The following is a 19,964-nucleotide window of genomic DNA, read 5'->3' as shown; positions in this document are numbered from 1 at the left end:
ATTCCCACTATAGAGAACTGCAATCAATTATATGTCGAAAAAGGCAAACTTCTCATCACAGAGATGTTAAACTTTACACCTGTACATTTTAGACTTTGTATATTTTTGATTAAATGAGCTTGCAGCCTGATTTGTCACAGTTGGTAACTGTAGAGTTCTACAAAGTTCTACATTTGGCCAGTGATGGAATATTTTAGCTCTGGTTGGCAGGCTGCAAATAAAACATGGGAACCAATTCCTCTTTTCTACAAACAACAACAATACAGTAAAACGTCCAAAGGCGCTTCACAGGAGTGTTATCAGACCAAATTTGACACCGAGCCACATAAGACGATATTAGGACAGGTGACTAGAAGCTTGGTCAAAGAGGTAGGTTTTTAAGGAGCGTCTTAAAGGAAGAGAGGGAGCTGGAGAGGAGATGATGTTTAGGGAGGGATTTACATAGGATTACATTTCCAGAGCTTATGGCCCAGACAGCTGAAGGTACAGCTGCCAATGGTGAGGAAAAGGAAATCAGGGATGGACAAGAGGCCGTATTGGAGGAACGCAGAGTTCTTTGAGGCTTGTAGGCCTGGAGGAGGTGACAGAGATAGGGAGGGACGAGGCCATGGAGGGATTCAAACACAAGGGAAAAATTCGGTATCGCCCATTTTGGGGCGCTAATATCGGCTGGGTGCAAAGTTTAGCGCCCGGCGCTAATTATCGCCGCCAACCGCAAAATTCACCTCCATCGCCCCTGGAGGTGATTTGAGCGTTAAATCAGGTGCTACACACCTCTCTTAAGGCGCTAACGTCGGGGAGCGAGGTGCTACCTCAAAATGCTACCGAAGCTCAGGTGATGTCAGTTACCATGGAACCGAGACAGACTGGCGCCGTCCAGTTCTGAAAGGCGAGGGGCCATCTTTCTGCCCAGCCACACCTTGCTCATTGCAGCGTTGAATCTCGGGCTTGAAAGACCTAAAGCACCATTGTGTTGAAAGTTCTAATGGATGGGCCCAGGGAGAGAGTTCGGCGCTTTAGCGACCAGGCATTGGTGGCTCTGGTTGGCGCTGTTGAACGTCGACGGGCAGTGCTGTTCTGAAGAATGTGGTGGGAGGTGGCTCAGCACGTGTCCTCAAGGAGCCTGGTGCTGAGGACTCGCACTCGGTGTCGGAAGAAGTTCAACGACCTCACTTGGGTAGTCAGGGTGAATATCTGCTTTTCAATACCTCTACATCCCACCATCTCAACCTCACTCTGTGCCCAGATGGTGTAAAATACCCAAATGCCCAACACTCATCCAACAACTATGGCCATCTCTTAAAACTCACATGCACATCCCACACTTTGCAGACATTAACAGCTATTCAACTATGGTCAGCACATCTGCCAAACACATGGCTGCACACTCACTCGCATGCTGTCCTTTCTCTTGCAGGCCAAGCTTTCACATAACCGGCAAGAGACCCAGCAGACGGGAGGACAGGCGGACCTACACCCCCTCACTGAGTTGGAGGACAGAGTCCACAGACTCACTGTGAGCCAGGTCGTGGGTGTCATGGCCAGTGGAGAGGTCGACCCCCTTGGGGACAGCAATGGTATGTTCATCAGCTTTCTCTCCTCTCATACCACTTCCCCCTCACAACACCAGCCTTTCACACTTTCAATCTAACTAACTGTCTCCAGTCCTTGCTCCCTTCCTGCCCCCCTGCCCTCACGCTAAAGCCACTCTTGTACCTCCCTGCTTTCAGATAGTGAACCACCAGCTGACCAACCTGTCCCTCAGCCGGCCAGTGGCAGCGACGCACCTGAAGAGGAAGAGGAAGAGGAAGCCGGAGCCTCACCGCCTGCGTCTCCCGAGGGTGACACTTCCGACACTGGGGCCACGCCTTCCCTGGAGGGGTGCAGCAGGTTAGGATGTGATGTGGGTGAAGCTCCTGGACCCAGTGGGCTGCAGCAATGCCATGGGGGTAGGGAAGCTCAGGGGCCATCTCCCCAGAGGGTGAGTAGGCGTGCGAGTTCTGCTGCACTGGACTTGGATGAGGACCTCGACATCGCGGCTGAGAATACGTAGGCCTTGAGCATGCACACTGAGCTCATGGATGCAATGGCAAGGGTGCCCGACAGCATGGATGCACTGGCTAGGAGCGTGGAGGACTCTGCCGCCAGCACAGCTGTCATCTGTGTTATGTTCATTAATAAATAGACATTCTTATTATGAACACAGCTAGCTTTTGCTAGTTATTTTATTGAGCACATGTGGACTTGTACAGCATCTTGTAGAGGCTTCCATCTTGACTGCTGCCTTGTGGGTAGCCTAGTGCCTCATGGGTAATGTAGTTTTAATATCTATACAGCTGGGTAGTGTAGTCTTGTATACATACAGCTATATACAGCTCTACGGCTCCACCTAGTGTCCACTATAGAATGACATGCTATTGATCACTACAATCTGTACGCAAACCCTTGAACCCATCCTTGCCTCGTTGCAGAGGATGGTTGAATTGCAGGGAGACCGTGGTGAACCAGAGCCCATGCCATGTGTAATGGGTGAGGTGGCAGGATCCATTGCAGCACAGGCCGACGCAATGCAATGGCTTAGTGCTGCAATCGAGTCATTGGCTGGTACCACCCAGTCTTGGACTGCCCTCATGCAGTCTCAGATTGATGCCATGCAAGCGCTGACTGCTGCCATCCTCACTGGGCCGCCCACAGTCCACCAGCGATCTCACAGTGCTGCAGCAGGCCAGCAATCTGTGCTTCAGCAGATTGCCCCGGATGCTGAGGTACTGCCCCGTGGGAGTGGCAGTGTGTCGGTCGAGCAGGAAGGTGCTGTCCTCTCTCAGGATGACAGCATTCCTGCTCCCACCACTGCCACTTCCCCATTGCACTTGGCACAGCCTATAACACAGCCAGCCCAGTCTGCTGCCGACCATGCAGAGTTGGTGCAGTCTGCAGCCGGGCCCTCCAGGCACGGAGCTGGTCGAGGGCATCCTTCAAGGCCATCTGCAGTCTCTGGATCCAGCAGCCTTGCTGCAGCCACTGGGGCCACATTATGGGGGAGCAATAGGGTGGGAAGGGGGGAAAGTGTGCAGGGGATGGAGATCACCCTCGAAGGCCAAAAAATAGAATGTATTAATAAATAGGGAGAATGTGGCAAAGTTTGATGTTCATCTTAATATATTTGTTTACTGTTTTGCCGCTTATCTCCATGTTGTGAGAAGGAGTTTTGTTAGTTTATGAATTGTTGAGTTTGTTTCTAATTGTTTGTCCTGAATAAATAAGACAGAGTTTGTAATATAAATTTAAAAATTTATTGTTATTTTATATCTTTGCTGATTTGACTCAATGGAGCTTTGCCCGGCAATAGGGGCTGCGGGATACTTGCGATGATGTGCTTCTTCATCCTAGAAGCCATCTTCTCTGTAATTGGTTAGAAGCAGCGTCTGATCAGGCGTACACAGGCGGCCCTTGCAGTGGCAACATTGTGCACCTCTCTCCCACGTTGGTGCTGCTGATCCTCCTCCTCCTCCACTCCCTCTTTCCCCTCCTGAGGTGGTGCACCAGTCTCTGGTGGCGATGGCTGGGGCCTCATAATTGCAAGATTGTGAAGCATGCAGCACACAACGATGAAACACGAGATTCGCTCGGGAGAGTACTGGAGGGCTCCTTCAGAGTGGTCAAGACACCGGAACCATTGTTTCAAGATGCCGATCGTCTGCTCAATGATGTTCCTGGTGGCGCTATGGCTCTTACTGTATTGCAGCTCAGCAGGAGTGTTGGGGTTATGGAGCGGTGTCATCAGCCACGTGCAGAGTGGATAACCCTTGTCCCCGAAGAGCCATCCACTAGGTTGACGCGATGGTTGGAAGGGGTCTGCAGGATAAAAGCACTGTGGCTGCTGCCAGGATAGCGGGCATTGATGGCGAGTATGAGCTGTCAGCACCAACTGGACATTCAGAGAGTGGAAGCCCTTGAGGTTTCGGAACACCTCTGCATTCTCATGAGGTGCCCGCAATGCCACATGCGTGCAGTCAATGGCACCCTGAACCATGGGGAAGCCCACTATCCTAGCAAAGCCACATGCGCATTCGCGCTGTTAGTCCCGGGTCATGGGGAAAGAGATGTACTGCCTTCTCCTTTAGTACAAAGCAATTGTCACCTCCCGGATGCAACAATGGACAACGAACGGGGAGATATTTGCTATGTCCCCAGTTGAAGCCTGGAAGGAGCCGCTGGTATAGAAGTTCAGAGTCACCTTCACCTTCACTGCCACCGACAGAGACGTCCTGGTCCTGAGCTGAGGCTGCAGATCTGGTTGCAGGAGGTGGCAGAGCTCCGTGACCACCTCCTTGCTGAAGCGCAGCCTTCTGAAACATTGCTCCTCAGACAAATGAATATAGGAGAATTGCTCCCGGAATACCCTGGGAGGGTAAGGTCTCCTGTGCAGAGGTCTCCTCCTCCCTCTGGCCACGTGTGCCACTCTCTCTCTGCGCCTTTGCTGCCTCCAAAGGTGAAGCTGGAGGACAACGCCCCGAGTTAGTACAGCCCCCATAAAGTCTTCTAAATGTGCTAAATAGGATAAATAGGAACCTCAAAGGTAATGCTCAGGACCAAAACTCCTTAGGACAGTGTTAAATCTCGCCAGACATCTCCCTCTCAACCTGCGTGTACCAAAAAGTTTGCCAACTAGAAAAAGCAGGACGCGCACGCCTTTCAACAGTGCTCCCCCAGCCCCTCTACCTGTCGTTCCTAGCGGCAGGCACTAAAGCAGGGGGTGTGAATCAATTTCCGGTTTGGAGCGTTGCACGCTCGACTGATGTCACGATCTGCGGGCGCAGGAAATCGTGGCCCCCGGAGGCGCTAATGGGAGGCGCTAACCAACTGAATTTCCCCCCCAAGGATGAGAATTTTAAATGTGGTGGACCGAGAGCCAATGCAGGTCAGCGAGCACAGGGGCAATGGGTAAGCAGGACTTGGTGCGGTTTAGGATAAAAGTGGCAGAATTTTGGATAAGATTAAGTTTATAGCGGGGAGGCCGGCTACGAGAGCATTTGAATAGTCGAGTAACCAAAGCATGGATGAGGGTTTCAGTAGCAGAAGAGCTGAGGCAGCTGCGGAGACGGTGGTGTTACAGAGGTGCAAGTAGGCACTCCTTGTGATGGAGAGGATATGGGGTTGGAAGATCAGCTCAAAGTCAAATAGGACGGCGAGGTTGCGAACAGATGAAGTGCAGCACTGTTCGAGGTAAGTGTTGATAACCCAGCTAGCTCCTGGCATTGATACCGTTCACCTTGATCAGAATTGTATGTCGTGCAAACGTTTCCATGCCTGTATCGATAGTACGCTTTGATCATTTTTTCCAAGAACAATGTTTTAGCAATTTGGGAAGGAACCCTTAGTCTCCCTCTCTGAGACACCTGTCTGGAATTGCCAAACCTCACCCACCGTCCAGGGGAAGCTTATGTGTAAATGTCAATTGGAAGTGGAATTCCTGTGTTTCCTAATCAAGTGTATGGCACTCCAATATTACAGCAACTCAGTTATCTTATCTATTTATTAAAGGAAATAGAAAATGGATGGCTTGGGGTATGACTAGAATCCTAATTGTCTCCCAAATTCAGATTGCAGCTCAATTTATTTAAATTAAAATACAAAAGGGACTAGACAGATACGATGGTTAATGGAATTCAGGCAGCTGGTTCGTTAATTCAAACACCATTAACCTAAGATTTGGAAAATGCAAATAAACAACCCAGACTGCTGAAAATCCAATTTTCCTTCTGGCAATAAAACATGCAGGTTTCAAATACAGCCTTATTGCTTTAACCCAAGGCTGCCTTGCCCACTTAAATTCTTCTAAGATGACATATCATTGGAACTACACGCTCCCTGATTATTAATCATTACCTTTTTCCTGCTGTTATATACATTAGTTTAAATAACGATTTGTTTTTGCTTTTCAGATAGGTGTTCATCTTTGAGTGACCCTTTCTGCAACATCCAAAATACAAAGACCTCGAAGCTGAATAGACTCTAAGTTTACAATTATGTAGGAAACATGAGAGCCCTATTTTGTTAGTTTTTTGATGATAAGCTGATAATATTAATAGTGTGAATTGTACCAATTAAATTGTTTTGCCTTTGACCGTGGAGGTTTCAAGCAGGGCATGGTGTTTGTCTAAGTCCCTTAACAGTATTTCAGTAACAGATTAATCAATGGAAAGATTTGCCAAAATATTTTACTGCAACTATAGATTCTGAGTTCATGAGATGAAACACTTTGACACATCTGCTGACTAACAAGATAATTACAACCATTTCAGAGCTCTGAAAGAACCTATTTTGGAGTATCAGATATTAAAGCACCTTCCGAACTATGAGTGGCAGAGTTCAGTAATGGGAAGTCCTCTGTCTCGGGCAATACTATAATCTTCAGAGTCACAGCTGTGTGATTTTACGAGACATTGACAGCGACATGGAGTCCCAGTTGTGGAGGGTGATGGCCAAAAAATTGGGTGTGCAACCTCATGCTCCAGTCTGTGGGTGCAGCAGTTTGCAATGCATGATTTTTGCAGCCAGTGGAAGATTGCATTGTAGGCAAGCCCAAGCCTCATTTCTATGGACTATTTATTCAGATCAGGCCCTTTGTAGACTTTCATGTTTTTTAGTGAGGCTCCAACCCCAGCATGCACCTCACCTAATCATAACATTAGATGTAGGAGCAGGAGTGATGCACTATCAATTGCTACAAAAGACTGGAGATTGAGAAAGTAATAAACAGGCTTTTATTACCAAAGAACAGAGCATGCCTCTTGTGGTTGCCTGGTATCCAAAAGGGCCGGAGGCTTCTGAGCAGCGACCTTTATACCCAGCCATGAGGGTGGAGCCAGGGGCGGAGTCAGCTGAGGCATGCACAGACAAGTACAACAATATGCAAGAGTGAACAACAGTACTAACAGTGAACAACAATACTAACAACAGTGGTTTACCACAAGGAGTAGGTCATTTGGCCCCTCGAGCCTGCTCCGCCATTCAATAAGATCATGGCTGATCTGATCTTGGCCTCAACTCCACTTTCCTGCCCGCTTCCCATAACCCTTGACGCCCTTATCGTTCAAAAATCTGTCTCTCTCCACCTTAAATATATACAATAGCTCTCTGGGGAAGAGGATTCCAAAGATTCACAACCCTCTGAGAGAAGAAATTCCTCCTCATTTCCGATTTAAAAGGGTGTCCCCTTATTCTGAAATTATGCCCCCTAGTTCTAGATTCCCCCACGAGGGGAAACATCCTCTCTGCATCTACCCTGTCAAGCCCCTTCAGAATCTTATATGTTTCAATAAGATCCCCTCTCATTCTTCTAAGCTCCAATGAGTATAGGCCCAACCTGTTCAACCTTTCTTCATAAGACAACCCCTTCATCTCCAGAATCAACCTCGTGAACCTTCTCTGAACTGAATCAAAATGGGCGCTTGGATAATTCTGGCGCCAGGCCTGCTAGGTGGGATTGTGAGTTGTGAGGAGGATTCAAAGAGGTTTCAAGGCGATTTAGACAAGTTGAGTGAGTGGGAAAATACATGGCAGATGCAGTATAACGTGGATAAATGTGAAGTTATCCACTTCGGTTGGAAAAACAGAAAGGTAGAGTATTATTTAAATGGTAATAGATTGGGAAATATTGATGTACAAAGGGACCTGGGTGTCCTTGTACACCAGTCACTGAAAGCAAACATGCAGGTGCAGCAAGCAGTTAGGAAGGCAAATGATATGTTGGCCTTCATTGCAAGTACAGGAGCAAAGATATCTTACTACAGTTGTACAAGGGGCTTGGTGAGACCACACCTGGAGTACTGTGTGCAGTTTTGGTCTCCTTACCTAAGAAAGGATATACTTGCCATAGAGTGAGTGCAGCGAAGGTTCACCAGACTGATTCCTGGGATGGCAGGACTGTCATATAAGGAGAGATTGGGTCAACTAGGCCTGTATTCACTAGAGTTTAGAAGAATGAGAGGGGATCTCATTGAAACGTATAAAATTCTGACAGGGCTAGACAGACTGGATGCAGGGAGGATGTTTCCCCTGGCTGGGGGGGTCTAGAACGAGGGGTCACAGTCTCAGGATACGGGGTAAGACATTTAGGACTGAGATGAGGAGAAATTTCTTCACTCAGAGGGTGGTGAACCTGTGGAATTCTCTACCACAGAAGGCTGTGGAGGCCAAGTCACTGAATATATTTAAGAAGGAGATAGATAGATTTCTAGACATAAAAGGCATCAAGGGGTATGGGGAGAGAGCAGGAATATGGTTTTGAGATAGAGGATCAGCCATGATCATATTGAATAGCGAAGCAGGCTCGAAGGGCCGAATGGCCTACTCCTGCTCCTATTTTTCTATGTTTTACTACGTTAAAGGCGCTATATAAATACAAGTTGTTGTTGTTGCTGTAGGATATAATATGTAATAATAGGTAGGATTGTGGTGTCCGTGTATAATAAGACACAGACTGCAGGAGAACGGTATAACAGGTGTTTACTCAACGTGGCTCACAGTGGAACTGATCTGTACAGATTACTACTCCGTGCTATATACAGGTGTGGTCACTGCCGGTACTGCAGTATACATGAGCTGTAAAAGATCGTTCCCCTCTTAAAGGTATATACATTACAATTCCTCCCCTTTTAGATTAACAGTACCATAACACTCATTTAACAATTAAATATCAAACTAATTACAATTAACACTTTTAACATGCAACATTAGCTGAAAATAGTCTATTTATATATTCAGTCTTTGGGGAGGCTTCCTGATCCTTTCTGGATAGCGCCTTTCCCGAGTGTCTTGCTCTTGGTGCAGAGGCGATTCTGGCCCCCTGTCTTCGGTTGGTTCATCAGCTTCCGATGCTACTGTTTCTGGGGTAGATGCGACCTGTACGTCGGGTTCATCACCAGGTACGTATGGGCGAGGCATGGGGTTGACTTGTTCCTGTGACTCTAGGATCTGGTCAGCATGGCATCTCACGATGCTCTCCCCAACGTCCACTGTGTACATTAGTGGGCCCTGCCGTGTGCATATCGTTCCTGGCTGCCATTTTTCTGTTCGGTAGTCGCGAACCAAGACTGGTTGCCCTACATTGAAGCTCCTTGTTGGCTTCTCATGGATGTGCTGGAATTGCTTACTCTCAACATCTCTTCGTACGTTTGGTCTGAGCAAATCCAGGCGAGATCTTAACCTTTGGTTAAAGAACATCATGGCTGGGGACTGGTTGGTGACTGCATGTGTCGCATTCCGGTAGGCGAACAGGAAATTGTCCACCTTGTGCTGCAGCGGAATGTTGTCATTGTACATAGCCTTTATTGCCTTCTTAAAGGTTTGTACGAACCTCTCAGCCAATCCATTTGTGGCTGGATGATGCGGGGCGGATGTGTAATGCCTTACCCCATTCTTTTTCAAGAACCTCCGGAACTCTTCAGACACAAACTGTGGTCCGTTGTCAGAGCAAATCTGTTCTGCCAAGCCATTCCTGGCAAAAATGGTCCTTAGGACTGCAATAATTTTCTCCGTGGTGGTGGAGGACATTTTGATGACCTCAGGCCATTTCGAGTGCGCATCCACGGCTATTAAAAACATTGAGTCCATGAATGGACCAGCAAAATCAATATGCACTTGTTGCCATGGAGATGAGGGCCACTCCCATGGTCGTAGAGGGGCCTGTGGTGGTGCATTTTGGACTTTCTGGCATCCTGAGCAGCTCTTGGTCAGGTCCTCGATTTGTTTATCGATTCCCGGCCACCACACATAAGCCCTGGCTAGGCTTTTCATTTTTACCCCTCCCAGATGACCCTCATGAAGCTCATTGAGCACTCTATCCCTTAACTTGGGTGGAATTACCACTCGGGATCCACACATCAAGGTCCCCCGGCACACTGACAGCTGTTCTCTCCTTGTCGAGAATGCTGGCAACAGTGAGTCGCCATGTGCTGGCCATCCCTTCACCGTCAAATCATATACCCGAGACAGTGTCGGGTCATTTCGGGTTTCCTTTTCGATACAAGCGTTAGTTACCGGTAGGTATTCAACTATAGTCGAATGGAATATTTCGACAGGATCCACTGCTGGTGCTTCCTCCGCAGTAGGCAGTGGCAGGCATGATAGCCCATCAGCATTTCCATGCTGTTTCGTGCCCTTATATTCAATCTCATAGTGGTGTGCCCCTAGAAAAAGTGACCATCTTTGTAGTCGTTGCACAGTCATCACCGGAACGCCCTTCTTCGGATTAAAAATGGAGACGAGGCTGGCGATCAGTCAGCAAGGTGAATTTCTGCCCGTGCAGATAGTGATTGAACTTTTTCACTCCCCACACTAGGCTGAGGACCTCCCTGTCAATCTGGGCGTAGTTACGCTCGGCTGAGGTTAGTGATCGTGACGCAAAGGCTATTGGCCTCTCTGAGCCGTCCGAGAATTTGTGTGACAGCACCGCTCCAATGCCGTAGGGTGACGCATCACATGCCAACCGAATTGGTAATGCTGGGTTGTAATGGGCCAATACCTCTTTCGATGTGATTAGTGTTTTGCTCTTCTGGAAAGCTCGTCTACATTCCTCACTCTACTTCCATGGCACCCCAGTTTGCAGTAGGGTGTTCAGTGGGTGTAGTATTGTAGACAAATTTGGCAAGAACTTATGGTAGTAGTTTACCAGCCCGAGGAACGACCTCAGTTGTGACACATTTTCCGGTGCTGGAGCCTTGACGACTGCCTCAATCTTCTCTGGGGACTTATGTAACCCCTCTTTATCGATAACGTGGCCACAATACGAGATCTGTTTTCTAAAAAACTCGCATTTGGGGTGGTTAGCTCGGAGCCCATATTCCTGCAATCTAGTGAGCACCTGCTCCAGGTTGGCAAGGTGATCACTGTCATTTTCGCCCGTGACCAGGATGTCGTCCAAATAACACTGGGTCCCTGGGATCCCTTGCAGGACTTGTTCCATTGCCCTCTGCCAAATAGCCGGAGCTGATGCTACCCCGAATACCAGCCGATTGTATTGGTAGAGACCTTTATGGGTGTTGATTGTGAGGTATTTTTTTGATGCTTCTTCTACCTCCATTTGCAGATACGCCTGGGCCAGATCAATCTTAGTGAAGCGTTTCCCTCCAGATAGCGAGGCGAAAATATCTTCAATCCGCGGAAGTGGATATTGTACCGTGTGAAGGACTGGGTTCACTGTTACCTTAAAGTCCCCACAGATGCGAACCTTCCTTGGTTCCCCAGGTGTGCTGCTCAATGACTTTTTCATCACAGGGACGATGGGTGCAGCCCACTCGCTCCAGTCTACCTTGGACAGTACACCTGAACGTTCCAGACTCTCCAGCTCTGCTTCGACGGCTGGGCGGATCGCATAAGGTACTGGTCTGGCCTTAAAAAATTTTGGGCTTGCGTTTTCTTCAATTTTAATCGTCGCTGTCATGCCTTTTAGTGTTTCAAGTCCTTGCTGGAACACTTCTTTCGCGTCAGTTAGGATCTTTGACAGTCGCCCAGGTGTGACGTCGTCATCCTTTTTGTCAGCCACAGTCAGTGCCTGTATGGAATTCCAATCCAGTTGTATTTTCCGGATCCATTCACGTCCCAGTAATGGTGGTCCTCCATCTTGCAATACATACAGGTCTAGTTTTGGTGTTTCCTTACCATTATATATAACGGTCACCCTTATTTTTCCTTTGGGGTAGACTTTTTGCCCCGTGTACGTCTTCAAAATAATTTTTGTGTCTCTCAAGGGTATGTGTGAGAATAGCCGCTCGTAGTCCCGTCGGTTTATGACTGTTAGGGCTGATCCTGTGTCCAATTCCATCTTTACCTGGACTCCTGCTATCTTGAGAGTGACCCAAATGGTTCGGTGATCCTCCGTTGTGATCACATTATGTAGTTTCAGACAACTCAGTTCCCTGCTTTCGGAGTCGTTATCACTCTTTTGTTCGTCTGAACTATTCTCCATCATCTTATGTACCTTCTTGTACTTTCCTTTGGTAGGTTTCTTATTGCTGGTTTTCTTTCCTGACCTGTAGACTCGTGCTATGTGTCCTACTTTTCCACACTGTCTGCACACTTTGTCTTTGAACCAGCAATCATTGTGGTCGTGTGTTGTTCTGCCGCAGCGATAGCACTACTCTGTTCCATATGACATTTTGTTTGTGCCATATTCTTGCGGTCTCTGTTGTATCTCTGCAGCGGCCCGTGCTGCTGCTTCATATGATACCGCAATGCTGAAAGCCTTTTCCAGCGTAAGGTCCTTTTCAGATAAAAGCCGTTTCTGGGTTCCTTCACTTTGAAGCCCACACACAAACTTGTCCCTTAAGGTATCTGCCAGTCCCGCTCCAAACTGGCAGTGTTTCGATAGTTTGCGCAGTTCTGTTAAATAATCAGCATTGCTTTCATCCTTATGCTGGTTCCGTTTGTGAAACTTGAATCTTTCTGCTATCAGCAGCGGTGTGGGGTTTAAATGTTCCTGTAGTATCGTTACTATGTCTTTAAAACTCTTTTCCATTGGCTTCGTTGGGGTTACTAGATTTCGTAATAAACCATACGTCTTTGCACCCATTAAATTTAACAATACCGACGCTTTCTTGTCATCTGACACCTCATTTGCCTTGCAGTACACCTCTATTCGTTCGACATATGTAGTCCAATCTTCGACTTCATTGTCAAATGCGGTGATACTGCCACTCTTCAGCATTTTGGGTGTGGTTTAAAATGGCGTCTCCCAATGGCTTAAAATGGCATCTCCCGCGCTTTCCTTCCTCCCCCGCTGCTGCCAATGCCGCTCCCGGCGGTTCTCGTGGCAATGGCAGCGCCCTGTAGGTTTCGCGCGCTTCTCCTGCGCTGCTGCCAACGCTGCTCTCGGTGGTCCTCGTGGCAATGGCAGCGCCTCGCGGGTTTCTGCGCGTGTCTCTCTCCCTCTCTTCGACGCTGCTCGGCCCCTGAACACCGGCTGCGCCCTGTGCGCTCTGCCCTCTCTCTCCCCCGTCAACGCTGCTTGGCCCTTTGCTGTGCCGCTCGGTCGGGCTCTAGCCCGCCGCTGTCCGGGAAGTGTCTGCGCACTACCTGTTGCCAGCCCGTTTCGCTGGACCACCTCGACTGGAAAGCTAAGCCTGGCTCTCGACAGCCTCCCCTGCAATTCTCGAGTCTCTGCTGGATGACTGGGCGGTTGCCCGTGGTCGGCGCCCGAGTCTCTGGCCTTGACCTCCAATCCACTGATCTCCAGGAACGAATCCCCGGGAGGTGATGCAGAGTTGCAGGTCGGTTCGAACTTGCCTCGTCGCCATTGTGGTGTCCGTGTATAATAAGACACAGACTGCAGGAGAACGGTACAACAGGTGTTTACTCAACGTGGCTCACAGTGGAACTGATCTGTACAGATTACTACTCAGTGCTATATACAGGTGTGGTCACTGCCGGTACTGCAGTATACATGAGCTGTAAAAGATAGTTCCCCTCTTAATAAAGGTATATACATTACAAGGATAAAATAACATTACTTTCTCTTAGAGGCTAACTGAACTTGTCATATGCCATTTCTAAATTTCATGAATGTCCCCAATAAGCTGAATAGATGATTATTTTAAACTTCATATTTACATACTTTTAGCCTGTCTTTAGTAGCAAGGCAGAAGTCGTACTTAGAGGTGAGAGTGCCTAACTACTTAGCAGCAGGGATAATGAATCGAAAATTCCACAATGCAAACCCATCTAAAGTGGAAAACCAGCGCTGAATGAATATGTCATTTCACTGTGTGCCCCTATAAACAGCACAATATTGTACTTTATTTAAACGCACCATATTGATTGATACCTGAAAGTTGGAGCCATCACTATAAATAAACATCAGCATTATTAAAGGCAAAAACCGAAGTGACCGAAATCAGCTGAAGCAAATTCCAGAGCGAATTACTCAATGTAGCACCAGTGGAGCAGTATTACTCATATTTAAAGCTTGTGCCTCTCTTCGAAAATGTGTAGGGAAAAAAAAGTTGATAAATAAAAAGCCAATTTCATCTGCAGGGCTTATTTTCTTTCAACTTTTCTGCCCGGCATTTTTTGGAGAGATTCAAATGCTGCTGTACAAGAAAGTGCGAGCTAATTTGCCACATTACCTTACCAGGGCAGCAGGAGGTCTTATGGCAATTAGGCAGGTGGCAGCAATGTTTGCCTGCTGCTTTCACCATAAACACGCTTCACGATAAACAAGTTGGTTTAATTAGCAAATGGGAGAAAACTACAAAGATGTAGGTATCATTTAAAAAGCATCTCCAAGGAATTTGAATTAATCCTATAGAACTGAATACTTGAACACCAAATATGAATCATTTGCAGATTTCCTCCTGCTATCTTCATTTAAAAAAAAAAGTAAAGCACCTTTTAAACCAAAGGCCACAGAACAATACGTGAGATGAGATTCTTTTTCTGAAGTGATACTTTTATATTCGCTACAATGCTATGTATATGTGAGGTGAATGTAGACCCACTGTGTACTTTAAAAATAGTCATTCACCTTTCACAGTGGGCTGGATTTTGCGGGGGGTTCAGCAGACGCGATCGGTGGCGGGTTGGGTGGGAAAGTGTTTTCTTTCCCCAGCAGGTCGGGACCCCGCTGTGAACCCACCGCCACACGCCTTTACCAAATGTCGGGTCGGTTAGACCCAACACACAGCGGTGGGGGAGACAATTAAATTCATTAGCGGTTTGTTTACAGCCACTTATCAATGTTTTTTTCCCAGATTTTTGGATTTGACAGGTCGCCCACCGATTTCCCGCTGTGCCTGGACCTCATCCGTGAAGCTGAGGCGGGAGGTCAGTGGCCATTGAATCAGCTGATGAGTTGACAGCTTCAAATGTCAAGTCAAAGCTCCCAGCTGATTGAGATATGTTCCCTTAACCACTAGCTTCTCTAAACTGCATTTCCACTACAGATTCAGAATGCTGCAAGTCTTTACACAAGTCTCCATCCACTCTGACTTCATTACCTCTCCCACCATTGACAGATCTCAACTTCACCTGCCATCTATTCCATCAGCATGGGTGCCCTTGAAGCTCTCTCACCTCTCCTCAGAATCCCACCATGATCAGCCCCAACACCAGCATCACCAGGGAAACCAGCAGCACCAACAACAATACCAACCTTCTCTGCAATCACCTGATGCTGCACAGCACAGAGGGCATCAGCACCCGAGCACGTTGCTGCCCGGGAGGGCAGGGATGGCCTCACCATGGCCAGATTTACTTCACTTGACGCTGTACACCCTGGCTGCCACATGATGCGCCAGGTCGGCACCACCTCACACCAACAACATAAAGCATCCCTACAATGCCCAAGCCATTCCTTTCACACTCACCACCATTGCGGGGGGTACCATTATGTCTCACCATTCACTGCAACTCACTAAGCCACGTCCAAAGGTGCACACAATTCTGTCCAAGAATGCAAAGTGTTGAAAATAAAGGTTTCAATGTTTGACACCACATTAACAGAAACTTTACATGAACATTGCATAAAACACCCAAGTGCCTACCCTTGTGTGTTAGTTGGTATGATTGCACTAGGATGAGGGTGAGTGTGAGGGGTGGCTAGTGAGATGGGGAAGTGATAATGTAAGTAGCGAGAGAGGGATGGGTGGAGGTGCAAGGTAAGTTGGTGTGAGTAAGGATGCGCAGGAGTAGGTTAGGGAAGGCAGAGTGATGGGGATGTGATGAGAGGCACAGCAGGATGAGGTTGAGTGTGGCTTTTTACTAACATTTCATGATCTACTGAGATCATTGAAAGGTTTGCGGCACTGCACCCAGGTCCTCCTGACCACATCCCTGCTTGTGCCCTCCTGTGCAATCTGCAACCAGGCTGTGTTGACCTCCTGAGAGGGTCTCTTCCGCCCATGGGAAGGGAAGAGGACCTCCCTGCGTGCTGTGACTCCCTCCATAAGCATATGGAGGGAGTCATAGGAGAGCCTGGGTGCAACCGTGCACCTTTGTGCAATGATTGTCAGCGTTTGCAGTACCTCAATGCTGTAGAACACTGACAGCACGAATGTCAAAATAAGGCTGGCCAAGGTCCCTTTAAGGAAACCGGCTGATGACGCATCATCAACTGACGTCACCAGACCCGCTTCCTCTAATTGGCCAGCAAACACACTGAGCGGGCTTAACAAGCCCAATCAGGGGAAATTCATTTCAGAGGTCGGGATGGAGCCAGCAGCGGGATCGGGACCTGCCATCGACATCGCCCACCACGGACCTGCCAAGGTTCGTAAAATCGCGGCCAGTGTCATTCACAGTGTCAGCTAGCAATTAAGTGGGCAGCACTCTCGCCTCTGAATCCAGAGACTAGAGCACAAAAATCTAGGCTGACACTCCAGTTCAGTGCTGAGGGAGCGCTGCACTGTTGGTGGTGCCGTTAAACCAAGGCCCCGTTTGCTCTCTCAGGTGGATGTAAAAGATCCCAAGGCACTATTTCGAAGAAGAACAGGGGAGTTATCCCCAGTGTCCTGATCAATATTTATCCCTTAACCAGCATCACTAAAACAGATTATCCGGTCATTATCACATTGCTGTTTGTGGGAGCTTTCTGTGCACAAATTGGCTGTCGCGTTTCCTACATTACAACAGTGACTGCACTTCAAAAGTTCATCATTGGCTGTAAAGCGCTTTGGGACGTCCAGTGGTCGTAAAAGGCGCTATATAAATGCAAGTCTTTGGGGGAAAAATTGGGTATCGCCCATTTTGGGGCGCTAATATCAGCCGGGCGCAAAGTTTAGCGTCCAGTGCTAATTATCGCCTCCTACTGCAAAATTCATCTCTATCACCCCTGGAGGTGATTTGAGCGCAATATCAAGCGCTACACACCTCTCAAGGCGCTAACGTCAGGGAGCGAGGCGCTACCTCAGAACGCTACCGAAGCTCAGGCAATGTCAGTTACCATGGAAGCCAGACAAACTGGCACCATCCAGTTCTTAAAGGGGAGGGGCCATCTTGCTGGCCAGCCACACCCTGCTCATTGCAGCCTTGAATCTTGGCCTGGAGAGACCTCTAAAGCAATTGTGTTGGAACCAGTAATGGATAGGCCCAGGGAAAGAGCTTGAAAAGTGGTGCTGAGGACCAAAACTCCTGAGGACAGCGTTAAATCTCTCCAGACGTGTCTCTCCCTCTCAACCTGCGTGTACCAAAAATTTTGCCGACAAGAAAAAACAGGAAGCGCACGCCTTTAAATAGCGCTCCCCCAGCCCCTTCACGATTTGAAAACTTTCCCCTCTACTTGTCGTTTTTAGCGGCAGGCAGGGGACGCGACTCAATTTCTGATCCGGGGCGCTACCGGGGCATTGCACGCTCGACTGACATCATGATCTGCGGACGCAGGAGATCGAGGTGGTAGTGTTTAGCGCCACTGCAAAACGGCTGGTCAATTTCGGCAGCAGCGCTAAAAGCGCTGTGCTCGGGCGCTAAGTTGCTAGCGCCCCCTGGAGGCGCGAATGGGAGGCGCTAACTAACCGAATTTTTCCCCCTTTTTCCCTCCAGCAAGGAAAACCATGGTGACTCTGGGCCGCATACTCGCGCTAACTGAAGAAATAGTTGTTGAAACACATCAGACATTTTTCAGTGAAGACATTGTCATACTTTGATAAATTTAATACAATTGTAATTCTATGATTTTTTTCTGTCTCGGTTACAGCGTACCGAAGGATTATGTAAGGAAAGTAACTGTTAAACCAGATTGTAAGCCAAATTGATTATCAGGTTTTCAATCTATAAGATAAAATATCACACGTACTAAATTAAATTGTTACCTGTGCACAATATAAATGTTAGTTCCTATATTTTCCAGCACTTTAACAAAGCCACCATTGCCTGAACTGGTATCAAAAATAGTATAATTGAGTTACTTGCTTTAGAAAGTCAGGCAACTAGATTCACCCTGAACTGGGATCACTATAGTTTTTTTGTTTAATTATTGACAATTCTTCACCAAACAGTTTCGACTGGAGTATAAAAAACACATCCCTTTCTACATAAAGTGACAATTTTATGTTCCCCCAGTTACATAAACGTTAACTTAGAAAGTCTCCAATACTCACTCTTATGAAAATAGATTCAGCAGACAGATCCTGACTTTCTTCAGAGAGAATATGTCATACGAGCAACTTCCATGCAAATACTTCCCATTTACCACAGGGCTGGTCGAGTGAAGTTTGAACCCTGAGGTCAGTCAGATTTCCTCGCTGCACACACGGCTGAAAATATTTGTATCAAATGCATATTATTTAACCTAGAAGGACAAGGGCAGCAGGCGCATGGGAACACCACCACCTCCAAGTTCCCCTCCAAGTCACACACCATCCTGACTTAGAAGTATATCGCTGATCCTTCATTGTCGCTGGGTCAAAATCCTGGAACTGCCTACCTAACGGCACTGTGGCAGTACCTTCACCACACAGACTGCAGCGGTTCAAGAAGGCGGCTCACCACCACTTCTCAAGGGCAACTAGGGATGGGCAATAAATGCTGGCCTTGCCAGCGACACCCACATCCCATAAACGAATTAAAAAAGAAATATTATTTAACAAAAAAAGGATAATTTACCGGCCCAATAAACTTCCGAGATTGGATTGACAAGCATTTCAGAATTGTATTTAGACTACACTGTGTAATATTAGGCTCTCTCCTGTTCACTTTCCTGAAAACCCAAGATTGCCATTGCAATCCAGTAAAGTTTAAACAAACCTACTTTTAAGAATAGCACCAAATATGAAGCAAGTCATAAAGAGGAATTAGACTTGTATATTCATTTCTAAGTGCCTACTTTTCTGTTAGTTACTTATCAAATATTTGATAACCAATCACACTGACATCTACATCCCCAGTGATCTCCCCAACGTCTCCCAAAGACACGATCCAATTAGTTTTGTGCAGCACAAAACGTTTATTTCTGTGTGTCCGCAAAATATGTGGTCAGCAAAGCGATCATGGAAAGTAGATCCTGAAAGAACTCGATCCAACAAGTGAAAAGACATCTCCAAAGCAGTGCACATCTCAAACTGTAATATATTAGAATTAGGGGGGTGATTTTAATCCTACCCATTCAGTGGAAATTGGGCAAGTGGGCTTTTTCATCGCCCGGTTACTTACCCGCCCTTGAATCACTCAGATCCAGCCAAACGACATTTTTACATAGGCTTCTGGATGGGCGGCTAAACTGCGCGCCCAAAAGCCGGGTGTGGGCTTTCAATATATGGATGACAACATCAGGCCCCAGCTGCAATTTTAATTCACGCCTGAGCAGGGAAGTGGCTGTGGCTTTCCCGCAAGGTTGAAGAAAGTCAGGATCTGCTATGACGATGACGAGGCCCAAACAGGCATGTTTTTTACTTCCCTTTGTGGGACTAGGAGGTGCAGAAGTGCTCATTCGGGCCCCACGAGGTAAAGTCACAGCCTCCTCTATCCTGGGTCCCCACCCCCCTTCCCCTGCGAGAACCTACCAGAACCCCTGTCCCCACACTTACGTGAGTGATTTTCCAGATCAAACAGCAGCTTCCCGCCCCCTGGTTCCCCATGACTTACTTCAGTGTTGGGACCATTCCTTTGTTCCTCACTGCCCAACATTCTGCTCCAGCCCACTAGCCAGTTGACACATCCCAGCTGTTTTGGGCGGGTAATTGAACAAGGGCAGACATGGCCTGGGAGTTAAAATCACCCAGGCCTCATGCTGCCAAAGTGAAAGAAAGAAAGATTTGCATTTATATAGTACCTTTCACGATCACCAGACGTCTCAAAGCTTCACAGTCAATGAAGTATTTTTGAAGTGGAGTCACTGTTGTAATGTGGGAAATGCGGCAGCCAATTTGCGCACAGCAAGGTCCCACAAACAGCAACGTTATAATGACCAGATAATCTGTTTTTGTTATGTTGGTTGAGGGATAAGTATTGGCCAGGACACCGGGGATAACACC

At 47.5% G+C, this 19,964-nt stretch overlaps 1 long non-coding RNA gene across 1 annotated transcript in view; it reads right to left on the bottom strand.

Moving 5' to 3' along the window:
• The window catches only part of LOC147113410 (uncharacterized), a 70,687-nt gene extending 52,509 nt beyond the window's left edge, over positions 1 to 18,178 (bottom strand). Inside the window, exon 1 of the long non-coding RNA XR_015079206.1 lies at positions 18,093 to 18,178. This is a non-coding gene — a long non-coding RNA (uncharacterized LOC147113410). The remainder of the gene's footprint in view (positions 1 to 18,092) is intronic.
• Positions 18,179 to 19,964: the final 1,786 nt, after the last annotated feature.

The sequence above is a fragment of the Somniosus microcephalus genome, chromosome 8 (assembly GCF_052327205.1).
Source record: "Somniosus microcephalus isolate GS21.2 chromosome 8, FLI_Smic_1.0, whole genome shotgun sequence".
Lineage (NCBI taxonomy): Eukaryota > Metazoa > Chordata > Chondrichthyes > Squaliformes > Somniosidae > Somniosus > Somniosus microcephalus.
Note: the sequence above shows the minus strand (reverse complement) of the source record. Positions and strands in the feature narration are given on the sequence as shown.